This window comes from Eurosta solidaginis, chromosome 2 (genome assembly GCF_040869045.1).
Source record: "Eurosta solidaginis isolate ZX-2024a chromosome 2, ASM4086904v1, whole genome shotgun sequence".
Lineage (NCBI taxonomy): Eukaryota > Metazoa > Arthropoda > Insecta > Diptera > Tephritidae > Eurosta > Eurosta solidaginis.
The window spans coordinates 177,100,554-177,116,632 of NC_090320.1; the positions used below are offsets into that span (position 1 = coordinate 177,100,554).

General features: G+C 37.1%; 1 protein-coding gene across 4 annotated transcripts in view; it reads left to right on the forward strand.

Annotated features, from left to right (window-relative positions):
* The window catches only part of LOC137240343 (probable G-protein coupled receptor CG31760), a 1,391,529-nt gene that overhangs the window by 1,342,198 nt on the left and 33,252 nt on the right, over nucleotides 1-16,079 (forward strand). The gene's annotated exons all lie outside the window — the stretch shown is intronic.

Genomic DNA, 16,079 nt, shown 5'->3' on the forward strand with positions numbered 1-16,079 from the left:
GATAACTGTTTTCTGTGAAAACGGGCGAAATCGGTTGAAGCCACGCCCAGTTTTTATACACAGTCGACCGTCTGTCCTTCCGCTCGGCCGTTAACACGATAACTTGAGCAAAAATCGATATATCTTTACTAAACTCAGTTCACGTACTTATCTGAACCCACTTGGTATTGGTGTAAAAAATGGCCGAAATCCGACTGTGACCACGCCCACTTTTTCGATATCGAAAATTACGAAAAATGAAAAAAATGCCATAATTATATACCAAATACGAAAAAAGGGATGAAACATGGTAATTGTATTGGTCTGTTGACGCAAAATATAACTTTAGAAAAAAACTTGGTAAAATGGGTGTGACACCTACCATATTAAGTAGAAGAAAATGAAAAAGTTTTGCAGGATGAAATCAAAAGCCCTTGGAATCTTGGAAGGAATACTCTTCGTGGAATTACATGTATAAATAAATTAGCGGTACCCGACAGATCATGTTCTGGATCACCCTGGTCCACATTTTGGTCGATATCTCGAAAACGCCTTCACGTATAAAACTAAGGGCCACTCCCTTTTAAAACCCTCATTAATACCTTTAATTTAATACCGATATCGTACAAACACATTCTAGAGTCACCCCTGGTCCACGTTTATGGCGATATCTCGAAAAGGCGTCCACCTATAGAACTAAGGCCCACGCCCTTTTAAAATATTCATTAACACCTTTCATTTGATACCCATATCGTACAAACACCTTTTAGAGTCACCCCTGGTCCACCTTTATGGCGATATCTCGAAAAGGCGTCCACCTATAGAACTAAGGCCCACGCCCTTTTAAAATACTCTTTAACACCTTTCATTTTATACCCATATCGTACAAACCAATTCTAGAGTCATCCCTGGTCCACCTTTATGGCGATATCTCGAAAAGGCGTCCACCTATAGAACTAAGACCCACGCCCTTTTAAAATACTCATTAACACCTTTCATTTGATACCCATATCGTACAAACAAATTCTAGAGTCACCCTTGGTCCACCTTTATGGCGATATCTCGAAAAGGCGTCCACATATAGAACTAAGGCCAACTCCTTTTTAAAATATTCATTAACACCTTTCATTTGATACCCATATCGTACAAAAAAATTCTAGAGTCACCCCTGGCCCACCTTTATGGCGATATCTCGAAAAGGCGTCTACCTATAGAACTAAGGCCCACGCCCTTTTAAAATATTCATTAACACCTTTAATTTGATACCCATATCGTACAAACAAATTTTAGAGTCACCCCTGGTCCACCTTTATGGCAATATCTCGAAAAGGCGTCCACCTATAGAACTAAGGCCCACGCCCATTTAAAATACTCTTTAACACCTTTCATTTGATACCCATAATGTACAAACGCATTCTAGAGTCAACCCTGGTCCACGTTTATGGCGATATCCCGAAAAGGCGTCCACCTATAGCACTAAGGCCCATTCCCTTTTAAAATACTTATTAACCCCTTTCATTTGATACCCATATCGTACATGCAAATTCTAGGGTCACCCCTGGTCCACCTTTATGGCGATATCTCAAAACGGCGTCCACCTATGGAACTAAGGATCTCTCTCTTTTAAAATACTCATTAACCCCTTTCATTTGATACCCATATCGTACAAACAAATGCTAGAGACAACCCTGATCCACCTTTATGGCCATATCCCTAAACGGCGTCCACCTATAGAACTATGGCCCTCTCCCTCATAAAATACTCTTTAATTCCTTTCATTTGATACACATGTCATACAACTAGGTTCTTTTTACAACATGGTGATTTTCCCTTACTTTGTCTCCACAGCTCTCAACTGACTATGTAATGTTCGGTTATACCCGAACTTAGCCTTCCTTACTTGTTTTTGTTTGAAAAAATAACATCATCTCGTTCACAACACCTCGTCCCAGCAAACATCCCACATAATTTCCTTTGGCTTAAGGGTTTGTGGACCCGTTTAATTTGGCTATTGCGAGCCAACAATTTAGCGTTGAGCCTGGATATTTTAAATAAAATAATGGCTTAGAGAGGTATATATACCTTCGAGAAGATTGCGTTGCCCAGATTATCTGACATTTTATTGTCCACACTCATACTCTTGTGACATTCCAAGTTGACTTATTTCCTAGGTATGCCTTGTGTCCTTTTGGCATATAACATGTTTTTTAACGGTATCGAGGAATCCATAAGATTAATATCTAATAAGATATGGTTTAGTCCACTGTATAATGTATTTACTTCCCCGATATTTAGATGAAGTTACGCATAAGTGGTGCAACTTAAAATCGTACTTTAGTACAGAGAAGCAGCGGATAGAGAACGCAAGACGAAGTAGGGCAAGCGTTGATGAGAGGAGTCCCTGGAAATTTTATGGCTCTTTGAAGTTCCTGGTCGTCGTGAGCCAGCATACACCGTCGGTAAATAATTTCAATAAAAGAAGTTTGGAGGTAATGAATTTTTCTTTTCTCTATTGTTGTATAGAAGTTTGAGTAGAGTAGAGTAGAACCCACTGTAGATCAGATCCATATGAGTTTCCTCCCTGGGGTAGAGCCTGTCACAAGAGACGACTAACTCTCGTACATGGGAGTAAGTAGCCGCTGTTGGGCTTTTTGATATCATCATGAAGGCATTCAAAAAGCACAATGGAGCATACAAAATAATAGCAATGTCTTCTGGTAAATCTACAATCGCCCGTATCTTCAAATCGATCAGAGCCATATTACAGAGCAGAGCTTCCCAAGGCAGCCGGTTCTTTGCACCGGAGCGGCTCGGGATTTTTTCCGACCAGGGGCTGTCATTTCAGTGTAACCCCATTTAATTTGTTGCTTCTCTCCCACAAATTGTCATCCTCCCAGCAGATCCTTGCAGCGGGATTATAATCTTTTTAGGACGGTCACACTCTTGCCAGTGTGTGACGTGCAAGGGATGGTTGCATCGGACTGGTTGTTCTGGGATGGGCCCCCAAACCCGACGTCCTTGTAATTTTTATAAATCTTTTGTGGCTCCTTACTGTTCACACCCAAGGGTGTCCCGTAGTCTGCGCCTAAATCACTACCGGGACGACCCCTCTTAGAAAAACTTTCTTCGATCTGGAAGAACTTGTTTCTTACATTTTGATGTTCTTTTGCCCGGGCGTGAACCCACGGCGATGCTGATGGTTGGCTAACGAAATATTCGCTCCTGTTTCCGGAGTGATATCGGTCGAACCCACCTTCGCTAGCTGGTTTTACACGCTTTGGTAGCGGAATTATCCTTACCTATTGGAATGACGTAGGACTTCAGTGACAAATTGAAAACGTGTGGTTTACTCCTTCATCGCCAACGTGTCGGCATGGCTATACCATCTGGGACAATTGACTTGGTGGCTTGGCCTTTTCAATGCCTTCCTTACCTCGGTTGAGATTCCATATATGAGGGTCCTGGCCCTTATCGTGATGAGCTCGGCTCGGGAATCATATAATGTTGCCATTTGGGTGTTTAGCCGCCTCTTACAACAAGCATACCTGCCGCGCCTATATTCTTAGCCCTCTAACCCGCTTCTTGTTTGCTTCGCGTCTCCGGTATGGTTCCCGAGCTTAGAAGAAAAATACACCGGAGGAAACTGCAGGTCTGTCGAAACGCCGCTCTCAGAACTGTCATGGGATATCTTATATTACTGCAACATCATCCACACAGTAAGGCGACACATCACACCAACCTTCTTTTCAATTACAATGAGAAACCAACGCCTTTAAAACCCCTCATATTATGGTCCACCTCTGTTGAAACAGCAAGTTTCTTTGGACTCCCGTTAGAGGACATTGATGACAATTTTTGATTGGTCGCACCTATTGGGTGGGGCGAAGCTCTGCTACAACAACAACAGAGCAGATGATGATTTATAACTTTAACTATCATATCGCGTCTTGCATATAAAAAATTTTAAATATTTTTTAGGTTCTCAGACAAGAAAACAAAGATGATCTCGACGACTACATTGAATTCTTAGATGAAGATATCGACGCGGAGCAGTTCAACTCTGCTAGTCAGCCATTAGAAGCCATCGCCGCTACCGATGCAAATAGTTTTAAAATAGTTTCCGATGTAGTCCTTTCACCACCATTAGGTACCAATGAAGATAGTGTTCAATTTGTAGAAAAAAAATCAAATAAGTTGGGCCATGTTTTAAAAAAACAACGTACTAAAAAATAAAATGATACAAATGACTACGCTTCTGCTTTAATCACAGCATCCCAAAATTCAACTAACGCTTATTGTGCTGCATCGAAAAATGAAAAAGCAAACAGTTTTGCCACCTACATTGCTGATGAGATATCTAAACTCGATGTTGATCTTCAGCTATCAGCTAGAAAAGATATGCATAATATTTTGATAAATTTGCAAATCGAGCAGCTAAATCGGAACGGCCAATGCGTCTAGTATATACTATTTGCGAGTTTTAGTCTCTTTATTACCTACATCACTGGGTCGGGAATAATAATCACGAATTATTTTCGATGTTAACTTTATGGGAAAATTGTTGTTTTCTAGAATCTTTTTGATAGTTTTTATGTTTTTATCGTGATAAATTCTGTCGCTGATGGATAGAACTCGTCTGACGAAGTTGTTGGCCGTGTTCAAAATTGTTCTCTTTTCATGTTGTGAGTGACAGTTTGTAAGCCTCCCCGAGGCTGTTGGTTTTTGATACCAATCTATAGTTAAGAAATTATTTCTTTTGATTACCAATGTATCTAAAAATGGTATTTCCCCGTCTTTTTCTATCTCAATTGTAAATTTGATGGATCTGTGATATCCATTCAGTATGTTAAGCAATTTGTTTGTATCTTCTGTTTTTACTATAGCGAATATATCATCCACGTACTTTGTAAGTAATCGTGGTTTGTTAACCGATTCAGTCTCAAATCTGGTTAATAGTTCTTCCATAACGATATCCGCTATTACCGGTGACGCTGGTGATCCCATTGGCATCCCTGATCGTTGCTCGTATATTTTGTCTCTGTATTTAAAATAACGATTTTCTTTGATACAAAAGTTAACAACACTTAAGAAAAGCTCTTTCGTCATGGATGTGTACTCTTTTATCTGGTTCCACTTAGAATCTATGATATCAATGGCCAAATCAACTGGGATACTGGGAAACAAAGAAAATAACAGTTTTTTTTTGTAATTTTTCAGTTTTTCGAGATTTTTCGAATTTCGCCCTTTTTTTCTCATAAAAACTTCAATCAATTCTGCAATCATCCCCACTAATCCCGGAGTGGGCCGAGAATATTTTTTTTTATTTAGTTGAAAAACAAAAAAACTTTAAATTTTTTTTTGTATTTTTTCCGAAAAGTAAATTTAAAAACATATTAAAAAAAAAAGATCCCAAACGGTCAATTTTTGAAAAAGTTATAGCATTTTGAAAACAAAAACGGTGTTTTTTTTTTAATTCATTACTTTTTTAGGATTGGATGAAAAAATTTGAAAAACTTCTGAAAAACGTCTTTCGTTAGCTAGAAAAAGAAGAAAAACTTTCAGCCAATTCTAAAGGGGTCGGGTTCAAAATTGGTCGAAATGGGATGGAATATCCCATATGTATCAACTGAAAGGAACATTCTGTGAAACGGAATGTCCTTTCGCGGAAAAGTTTCATAGAAGAGAACACCAAATTTCCTTAACACGCACACGGAAATCAAATTGAATAAATTGATCAATAACTTTTTATTTGGTTCGTTTTCTTTGTGGGCATTTTTGTCTACACCAAAAGTGCGAAGAAATTTCTTTACCTATCTCCTTTCTCTCGAAGACACCAACACAATAAAGCTAAATTTATAAAAACAAAAATTACAGAATATGTATTTCCTCAAGCATCAGTAAAGTAGATAATGATGGAAACTTACATGCCTAAAGAATGGAACGATTTAAAAAAAAAATCGATTCTACATTTCTAAAAAAAAGATCGATAATGAATCGAATCGAAATCTAGCTCTCCCAAAGAGTATATATTTGTTAAGAGGCGTCACTCGATACTTTGTTGTTGCCAAAGCAACCCTGTCATGTTGAATGTGATTCTCAAAGAAGTTTTGTTTAGTTTTTTTTAACTGAATCCTATATATTTATGCGGTAAAGTGACTTTGCATAATTACGATTTTTGGAAAGAGAATTAATTAATTAATTTAATACAATCAATAAAATAAACACAAATACCCCACGAAAATGTATAGAAGGCGTTTTTATAAATACATCTGACAAAAAAAACCAACGACTACCTTGAGAAAACATCGAGTAATTTGCTTTGGCAACAACAAAAGTATCGAGTGACGCCTCTTTCGACAAAAAAGCCTAAATAAAAGTAGTAACCTCGCGAGGAAAAAAATGCAAAACAGATGGAAATACAACCAATTTGTTAAATCACTTGAAGCGGTCACATCCAACGTTGATGGAAATGTCTTCATCAACAGCTCTTATAGAATCCTTTTTTGAACATAATAACAACAACATAAGTAAGTCCCAGTCTGTAGATGGGCGAAAAAAACAACTGGATTTTGCTTTGATTAGAATGATCGCCACAGATATGCAACCCTTTAGGAGTGTCGAAAATAACGGATTCAGATCTTTTACACAATGCTTGGATCCGCGGTACGTTTTGCCTTAACGAGTAACATTAAGAAACACACTTTTAACAAATATATAAAATCAATACTTTTTATGACATAGACAGCAACAAACACGAAAACAGAAGTGGCAATTTTTATGAAATTTCGTCAATTAAATTCCTTATTCCTTTTTATTTTCAATAAGCTAAGAAAATACTTCCATTAAGTGTTTAACTGAAACTACGCAACCCATTACAAAAATTGTCGTATGTTGTCTATTGAAAGTTCCGTATACCTCATTGGTTAAAAACTGCAAACGTATACTGAGAATATGTCATATGTAATAAATACTTCCTTTTTATATAACGCTGAACATATGTAGATCGATTCTAATGCCGTAAACGAAGCGAGAACATGATATAAAAAACAAAAAAAAATGTAAGGCGCGATAACCTCTGAAGAGATCTAAGGCCGAGCTTCTCTTCAAATTTGCGTCGTGCTCCTATTGATTTTCCCTACAAATCGGCCGGACGGGACCTACATGTTTTATGCCTACTCCGAGCGGCATCTGCAAGGCAGATGAGTTTTCACTGAGAGCTTTTCATGGCAGAAATACACCTGGAGCGCTTGCCAAACACTGCCGATGGGCGACCCTGCTTAGACAAATTTTCTTCTAATTGAAAAACCTTATTTCTAAAATTTTGATGTTGCTTTGCCCGGGAGGTGAACCCAGGGCATACGGTGTGGTAGGCGGAGCACGCTACCATCACACCACGGTGGCCGCGAGAACATTATACAAAAAAAAAAAAATAAATGTAAGGCGCGATAACCTCCGGAGAGATCTAAGGCCGAGCTTCTCTTCCAATTTGCGTCGTGCTCCTCTTGATTTTTCCCTACAAATTGGCCGGACGGGACCTACATGTTTTATGCCGACTCCGAACGGCATCTGCAAAGCAGATGAGTTTTCACTGAGAGCTTTTCATGGCAGAAATACAATCGGAGCGCTTGCCAGACACTGCCGAGGGGCGACCCCGCTTAGAAAAATTTTCTTCTAATTGAAAAATCTTATTTCTAAAATTTTGATGTTGCTTTGCCCGGGGGTTGAACCCAGGGCATACGGTGTGATAGGCGGAGCACGCTACCATCACACCACGGTGGCCGCCAGAACATTATACATATTATAATAATAAGTATTAACGAAGAATGTGTATTGGTTAATGTTCCCAAGGTTGGTTTCCCTACATTTTGAAATAAGAAATTCAAATAGCGCAAAAAGTATGACATTTCAGTAAAGACTATAATAATTATCTCACTCCGATGAAAGGATCAAGTGAAGACCCATGTGGCATTCCTTGATGCTTCCAATTTATTTTCAGGTTACAGAATGAGAGAGAAACTGTCCAGCTTTATTTGTCGGGAAAACTCGTGTAAAATGGTTAAGCAAAATGTAAATAAACTTCGTTTGGTTCGACTTAATCGATTAAATCGATTCTTAAAAAAATCGAATCGAATCCAGCTCTAATTTGATGTACATACGCCCAATTGAAGTTCGTTTAGTAAGTACATACATATCACTTATATGTCCGATTTTTGTTTTATATTCAAAGAAAATGAAAACATTTTATATCATATGTGCGTACACATATATAAATATAATTATAATATAACAATATGGTGACAATTTTGAAGAAAAAGTTGAAATAAAGTTTTTGAAACCGACGCCGATTTGGTTTAACCAAAGAGAATAAATACAATAAGAGCCGTCACTCGTTATTTTGTGGCGAGTTTCTCGCTGGATTTTGAAAGAATTGATGCCGAATATTTTCTGAGAGGGACATTTTTAACTGTCTCGCATTTATACATGCCGTGTAGGCCCCTTGTGCAACTGTGATTTTTGTAAAGAGAATTAAATAAATTAATTAAATACAGTCGAAAAATAAACACAAATACCCCACGAAAATGTATAGAAGATATTTATAAACATCTCGCCTAAAAAAAAAGTAGCTACCACCTCTCAGTATACATCGAGTAAATGCCAAAAAAAATAACGATTGACGGCTCTTATTGTATTTATCCTTTTTGGTTTAACCAAAGAGGATAAATACAATAAGAGCCGTCACTCGTTATTTTGTGGCGAGTATCTCGCTGGAAATTGAAAATATTGATGCCGAATGTTTTCTGATAGTGACATTTTTAACTGTCTCGCATTTATACATGCCGTGTAGGCCCCTTGTGCAACTGTGATTTTTAGAAAGAGAATTAAATAAATTAATTAAATACAGTCGAAAAATAAACACAAATACTCCACGAAAATGTATAGAAGACATTTATAAACATCTCGCCCAAAACAAAGTAGCGACTACCTCTCAGTATACATCGAGTAAATGCCAAAAAAATAACGAGTGACGGCTCTTATTGTATTTATCCTCTTTGGTTTAACAAACGGTGCCGGGTCCATTATTTTCGCTATGGGCATGTACTAATGTGTGTGTGAATATTTATGTAGCAAATATATAAGTAGCAAGCATGCGTATTTATGTATTCACATTTTTACGTATTGTAACGAATTTACTGCAATTCCGCTTATTTGCAACCTTCACCTAACGTTCGAATCACTAAACTGTTGAATAATTAACTCCAATATTCGATAATGCAAAATGGTCTTTATTAGACTACTTTCAAAATAACACTTCTATTGCTCGACAGATAGCGTGCTTAAATCAAACTGAATTCTAGTGCCTCAACTGTTCCCGCTTTTATACTGTCCGGTTCCTCGCCGACATATTTCTAGGCGCTTCTTTTTCCAGAATTTACTAGTTAGTTATCAGCTATAAATTTCTCAGCTATAACTGCAGATGCACGATTTTATATCTTCTTTCATAGCCCATACGCGTGTATATGTGAGTGATACTTGCACAAATGAATGCATACTTTTGGGAGTATCTCAGATATATGCATGTGTTTGTGCGTTGTTCACCGCTGCTTTTATGGACATATGTGTAGACATAATGATTAATTTGGTTATGTGCATACAAGTCACTACTCAGTATCGGCTTAGAGATGATAGTACCCCTTAGTGTTGCTAGTATTCGTCACACTGTCCTCCATCTAATTCTGATCGTCCCGATCAGACAAATTTCCTGATCTAAACGCTACCAGCATCTCCAAATTAACCACCCTTCTATTTCGTGGTTTCCCAATGGTTTGTATGCGATAGATGGTATCACTGATCTTTTTCACAACTTTGTACGGGCCTTCCCAACTGCACCGAAATTTGGATGGAAAACTTTTCCGCCGGTGAGGGTTGTATAACATTACCAAGTCTCCTTCCAAGAAACCTTCCAAATTTTTGTTCTCGTCGTACCTGTGTTTCATCGTACTACTCATTACCCTGGTTCGTTCCCTCGCATTCTGTTGTTTGGCCAATGAACTACTTCGTAGAGCTTGCGCTTGACGGATTGGCTTTGCATAATCAGTATCGTTCCGACGCTTCACAACAGTAGTGTGCCCTGGCTTGAAACATGCCTTGTATTCTTTCTGCGAAATTCTTTCCTTCGTTTTAGTGCGTAAATTTGGGTTTGTCATTGCCAGTGTTTCTCTCTCAGGTATCTTTGATTTTGGTTTGTTTGGCCAATTCGTTCCATCAACCTTTACGTTTGACTTTCGTGGTCTTGGTCGACAATTCTCCACCAGTACTCGATTACTGCTGAACCCTTTATCCAAACTGAAGTTAAGTGGCACATCCTGGTTCTCATAGCGCATAATCTTTCTCCGCATATCGATGCTGATGTCATGGTCAACTAAGAAATCCACTCCCAATATGACTTCATCAACGATCTCCACCACAACGAATTTGTGTAGAACCGCGACATTCCCAATTAAGATTTCACAGATCACTTCTGCCTGGACTTGGTTATAATCGCCAGTGACCGTACGCAACCTTGCTCCAGGTAATGGCTTTACCCCCCATTATCTACAGTCAGTACACGCTCCTTTCCTTTGACGGCAAGACTCACTTTTCGACTGTATTTAATAAATTTATTTAATTCTCTTTCTAAAAATCACAGTTGCACAAGGGGCATACACGGCATGGATAAATGCGAGACAATTAAAAATGTCCCTATCAGAAAACATTCGGCATCAATTTTTTTCAATTTCCAGCGAGATACTCGCCACAAAATAACGAGTGACGGCTCTTATTGTATTTTGGTTAAACCAAAGAGGATAAATACAATAAGAGCCGTCACTCGTTATTTTTTTTGGCATTTACTCGATGTATACTGAGAGGTAGTCGCTACTTTTTTTTTGGGCGAGATGTTTATAAATATCTTCTATACATTTTCGTGGGGAATTTGTGTTTATTTTTTGACTGTATTTAATTAATTTATTTAATTCTCTTTCCAAACATCACAGTTGCACAAGGGGCCTACACGGCATGTATAAATGCGAGACAGTTAAAAATGTCCCTCTCAGAAAACATTCGGCATCAATTCTTTCAAAATCCAGCGAGAAACTCGCCACAAAATAACGATTGACAGCTCTTATTGTATTTATTCTCATTGGTTAAACCACATTGGCGTCGGTTTCAAAAACTTTATTTCAACTTTTTCTTCAAAATTGTCACCATATTGTTATATTATAATTATATTTATATATGTGTACGCACATCTGATATAAAATGTTTTCATTTTCTTTGAATATAAAACAAAAATCGGACATATAAGTACATATGTATGTACTTACTAAACGAACTTCAATTGGGCGTATGTACATCAAATTAGAGCTGGATTCGATTCGATTTTTTTAAGAATCGATTTTTTCGATTCGGTTCTAGAAAAAAATCGATTTAATCGATTAAGTCGAACCAAACGAAGTTTATTTACATTTTGCTTAACCATTTTACACGAGTTTTCCCGCCAAATAAAGCTGGACAGTTTCTTTCTCATTCTGTAACCTGCCGACAAAATAAATTGGAAGCATCAAGGAATGCCAGATGGGTCTTCACTTGATCTTTTCATCGGAGTGAGATAATTATTATAGTCTTTACTGAAATGTCATACTTTTTGCGCTATTTGAATTTCTTATTTCAAAATGTAGGGAAACCAACCTTGGGAACATTAACCAATACACCTTCTTCGTTAATACTTATTATTACAATATGTATAATGTTCTCGCGGCCACCGTGGTGTGATGGTAGCGTGCTCCGCCTACCACACCGTATGCCCTGGGTTCACACCCCGGGCAAAGCAACTTCAAAATTTTAGAAATAAGGTTTTTCAATTAGAAGAAAATTTTTCTAAGCGGGGTCGCCCCTCGGCAGTGTTTGGCAAGCGCTCCGGGTGTATTTCTGCCATGAAAAGCTCTCAGTGAAAACTCATCTGCCTTGCAGATGCCGCTCGGAGTCGGCATAAAACAGGTAGGTCCCGTCCGGCCGATTTGTAGGGAAAATCAATAGGAGCACGACGCAAATTTGAAGAGAAGCTCGGCCTTAGATCTCTTCGGAGGTTATCGCGCCTTACATTTATTTATTTTTTTTTTATAATGTTCTCGCTTCGTTTACGGCATTAGAATCTATTATGTTCAGCGTTATATAAAAAGGAATTATTTATTATACATATTAGTTTATTGAAAATAAAAAGGAATAAGGAATTTAATTGACGAAATTTCATAAAAATTGCCACTTCTGTTTTCGTGTTTGTTGCTGTCTATGTCATAAAAAGTATTGATTTTATATATTTGTTAAAAGTGTGTTTCTTAATGTTACTCGTTAAGGCAAAACGTACCGCGGATCCAAGCATTGTGTAAAAGATCTGAATCCGTTATTTTCGACAATCCTAAAGGGTTGCATATCTGTGGCAATCATTCTAATCAAAGCAAAATCCAGTTGTTTTTTCGCCCATCTACAGACTGAGACTTACTTATGTTGTTTTTATTATGTTCAAAAAAGGATTCTATAAGAGCTGTTGATGAAGACATTTCCATCAACGTTGGATGTGACCGCTTCAAGTGATTTAACAAATTGGTTGTATTTCCATCTGTTTTGCATTTTTTCCGTACGATTTGCATTTCGCAGAATGGCCCTGCACTTGACTAAAATACTTCCAGACAACAGATCTGCGAAACTTTGGATTACTTATAAGATTGAATTCCCCTTCAGTCACTTTCAATTGGCTTACTAGAATCTAAAACTGTGGTATTAATTTCGTAATGAACACAATATCATACCACAAATTAGTTAAACACATGTACAATATATTGCTTACCAGATGTTGTCGCAATACTATTAATCCCAAAATGTAAAAATGAAATACAACTCTGTTCAAATTTGAGTATTCTTGTTCGAATTCTCTATTCAAAGAATAAAATGTACGTTCGAATCCTCTCAATATATACATTAGTATTATATGTCAATTTCGAATACTTGCAATTAATCTTTATATACTTACAATACATGTACAAACACATAAATGAAACTCAAATTATACATATGGGGTATTCCATCCCATTTCGACCAATTTTGAACTCCTTTAGAATTGGCTGAAAGTTTTTCTTTTTTTTCTAGCTTACGAAAGACGTTTTTCAGAAATTTTTCAAATTTTTTCATCCAACTCAAAAAAAGTAATGAATTTAAAAAAAAACACTGTTTTTGTTTTCAAAATGCTATAACTTTTTCAAAAATTGACCGTTTGGGATCTTTTTTTTTTTTTTAATTTGTTTTTAAATTTACTTTTCGGAAAAAATTAAAAAAAATTTTTAAAGTTTTTTTTTTTGATTTATTTTCTTTTTTGGCCGTCAGTATAAACTGTTATTTTATATTTTTGAGCTCAAGGCCGGATTAAATAAAACACTTTTAATTATACTCAGTTGAGCAGAGCTCACAGAGTATATTAAGTTTGATTGGATAACTGTTGGTTGTACATATATAAAGCAATCGAGATAGATATAGACTTCCATATATCAAAATAATCAGTATCGAAAAAAAATTCGATTGAGCCATGTCCGTCCGTCCGTCCGTCCGTTAACACGATAACTTGAGTAAATTTTGAGGTATCTTGATGAAATTTGGTATGTAGGTTCCTGAGCACTCATCTCAGATCGCTATTTAAAATGAACGATATCCGACTATAACCACGCCCACTTTTTGGATATCGAAAATTTCGAAAAACCGAAAAATTGCGATAATTCATTACAAAAGACAGATAAAGCGACGAAACTTGGTAGATCAGTTGAACTTATGACGCAGAATAGAAAATTAGTAAAACTTTGGACAATGGGCGTGGCACCGCCCACTTTTAAAAGAAGGTAATTTAAAAATTTTGCAAGCTGTAATTTGGCAGTCGTTGAAGATATCATGATGAAATTTGGCAGGAACGTTACTGCTATTACTATATGCACGCTTAATAAAAATTAGCAAAATCGGAGAAGGACCACGCCCACTTAAAAAAAAAAATTTTTTAAAGTAAAATTTTAACAAAAAATTTTATATCTTTACAGTATATAAGTAAATTATGTCAACATTCAACTCCAGTAATGATACAGTGCAACAAAATACAAAAATAAAAGAAAATTTCAAAATGGGCGTGGCTCCGCCCTTTTTCATTTAATTTGTCTAGGATACTTTTAACGCCATAAGTCGAACAAAAATTAACCAATCCTTTTGAAATTTGGTAGGGGCATAGATTTTATGACGTTAACTCTTTTCCGTTAACACTATAACTTGAGCAAAAATCGACATATCTTTAATGAACTTAGTTCACGTGCTTACTTGAACTCACTTTATCTTGGTATGAAAAATTAACGAAATCCGACTATGACCACGCCCACTTTTTCGATATCGAAAATTACGAAAAATGAAAAAAATGCCATAATTCTATACCAAATACGAAAAAAGGGATGAAACATGGTAAGCTAATTGGATTGTTTTATTGAAGCGAAATAAAAAACCCTTAAAATATTGGCAGGTATTAAATATATAAATAAATTAGCGGTATCCAACAGATGATGTTCTGGATCACCCTGGTCCACATTTTGGTCGATATCTGGAAAACGCCTTCACATATACAAAAACCACCACTCCCTTTTAAAACTCTCATTAATACCTTTAATTTCATACCCATATCGTACAAACTCATTCTAGAGTCACCCCTGGTCCACCTTTATGGCGATATCTCGAAAAGGCGTCCACCTATAGAACTAAGGCCCACTCCCTTTTAAAATACTCATTAACTCCTTTCGTTTGATACCCATATTGCACAAACGAATTCTAGAGTCCCCTGGCCCACCTTTATGGCGATATCTCGAAACGGCGTCCATCTATGGAACTAAGGATTACTCCCTTTTAAAATACTCATTAACACCTTTCTTTTGATACCCATATTGTACAAACAAATTCTATAGTCACCCTTGGTCCACCTTTATGGCGATATTTCGAAAATGCGAACACCTATACAGCAACCACCACTCCCTTTTAAAACCCTCATTAATACCTTTAATTTGATACCCATATCGTACAAACACATTCTAGAGTCACCCCTGGTCCACCTTTATGGCGATATTTCGAAACGGCGTCCACCTATAGAACTAAGGCCCACTCCCTTAAAATACTCATTAACACCTTTCATTTGATACCCATATCGTACAAACATATTCTAAAGTCACCCCTGGTCCACCTTTATGGCGATATCTCGAAACGGCGTCCACCTATGGGACTAAGGATTACTCTCTTTTAAAATACTTATTAACACCTTTTTTTGATACCCATATTGTACAAACAAATTCTAGGGTCACCCCTGGTCCACCTTTATGGCGATATTTCGAAAATGCGTCCACCTATGGGACTAAGGATTACTCCCTTTTAAAATACTTATTAACACCTTTCTTTTGATACCCATATTGTATAAACAAATTCTAGGGTCACCCCTGGTCCACCTTTATGGCGATATCTCGAAACGGCGTCCACCTATGGAACTAAGGATTACTCCCTGTTAAAATACTCATTAACTCCTTTCTTTTGATACCCATATTGTACAAACAAATTCTAGAGTCACCCTTGGTCCACCTTTATGGCGATATTTCGAAAATGCGAACACCTATACAACAACCACCACTCCCTTTTAAAACTCTCATTAATACCTTTAATTTCATACCCATATCGTACAAACTCATTCTAGAGTCACCCCTGGTCCACCTTTATGGCGATATCTCGAAAAGGCTTCCACCTATAGAACTAAGGCCCACTCCCTTTTAAAATACTCATTAACTCCTTTCGTTTGATACCCATATTGCACAAACGAATTCTAGAGTTACCCCTGGCCCACCTTTATGGCGATATCTCGAAACGGCGTCCACCTATAGAACTAAGGCCCACTCCCTTAAAATACTCATTAACACCTTTCATTTGATACCCATATTGTACAAACAAATTCTAGGCTCACCCCTGGTCCACCTTTATGGCGATATCTCGAAACGTCGTCCACCTAT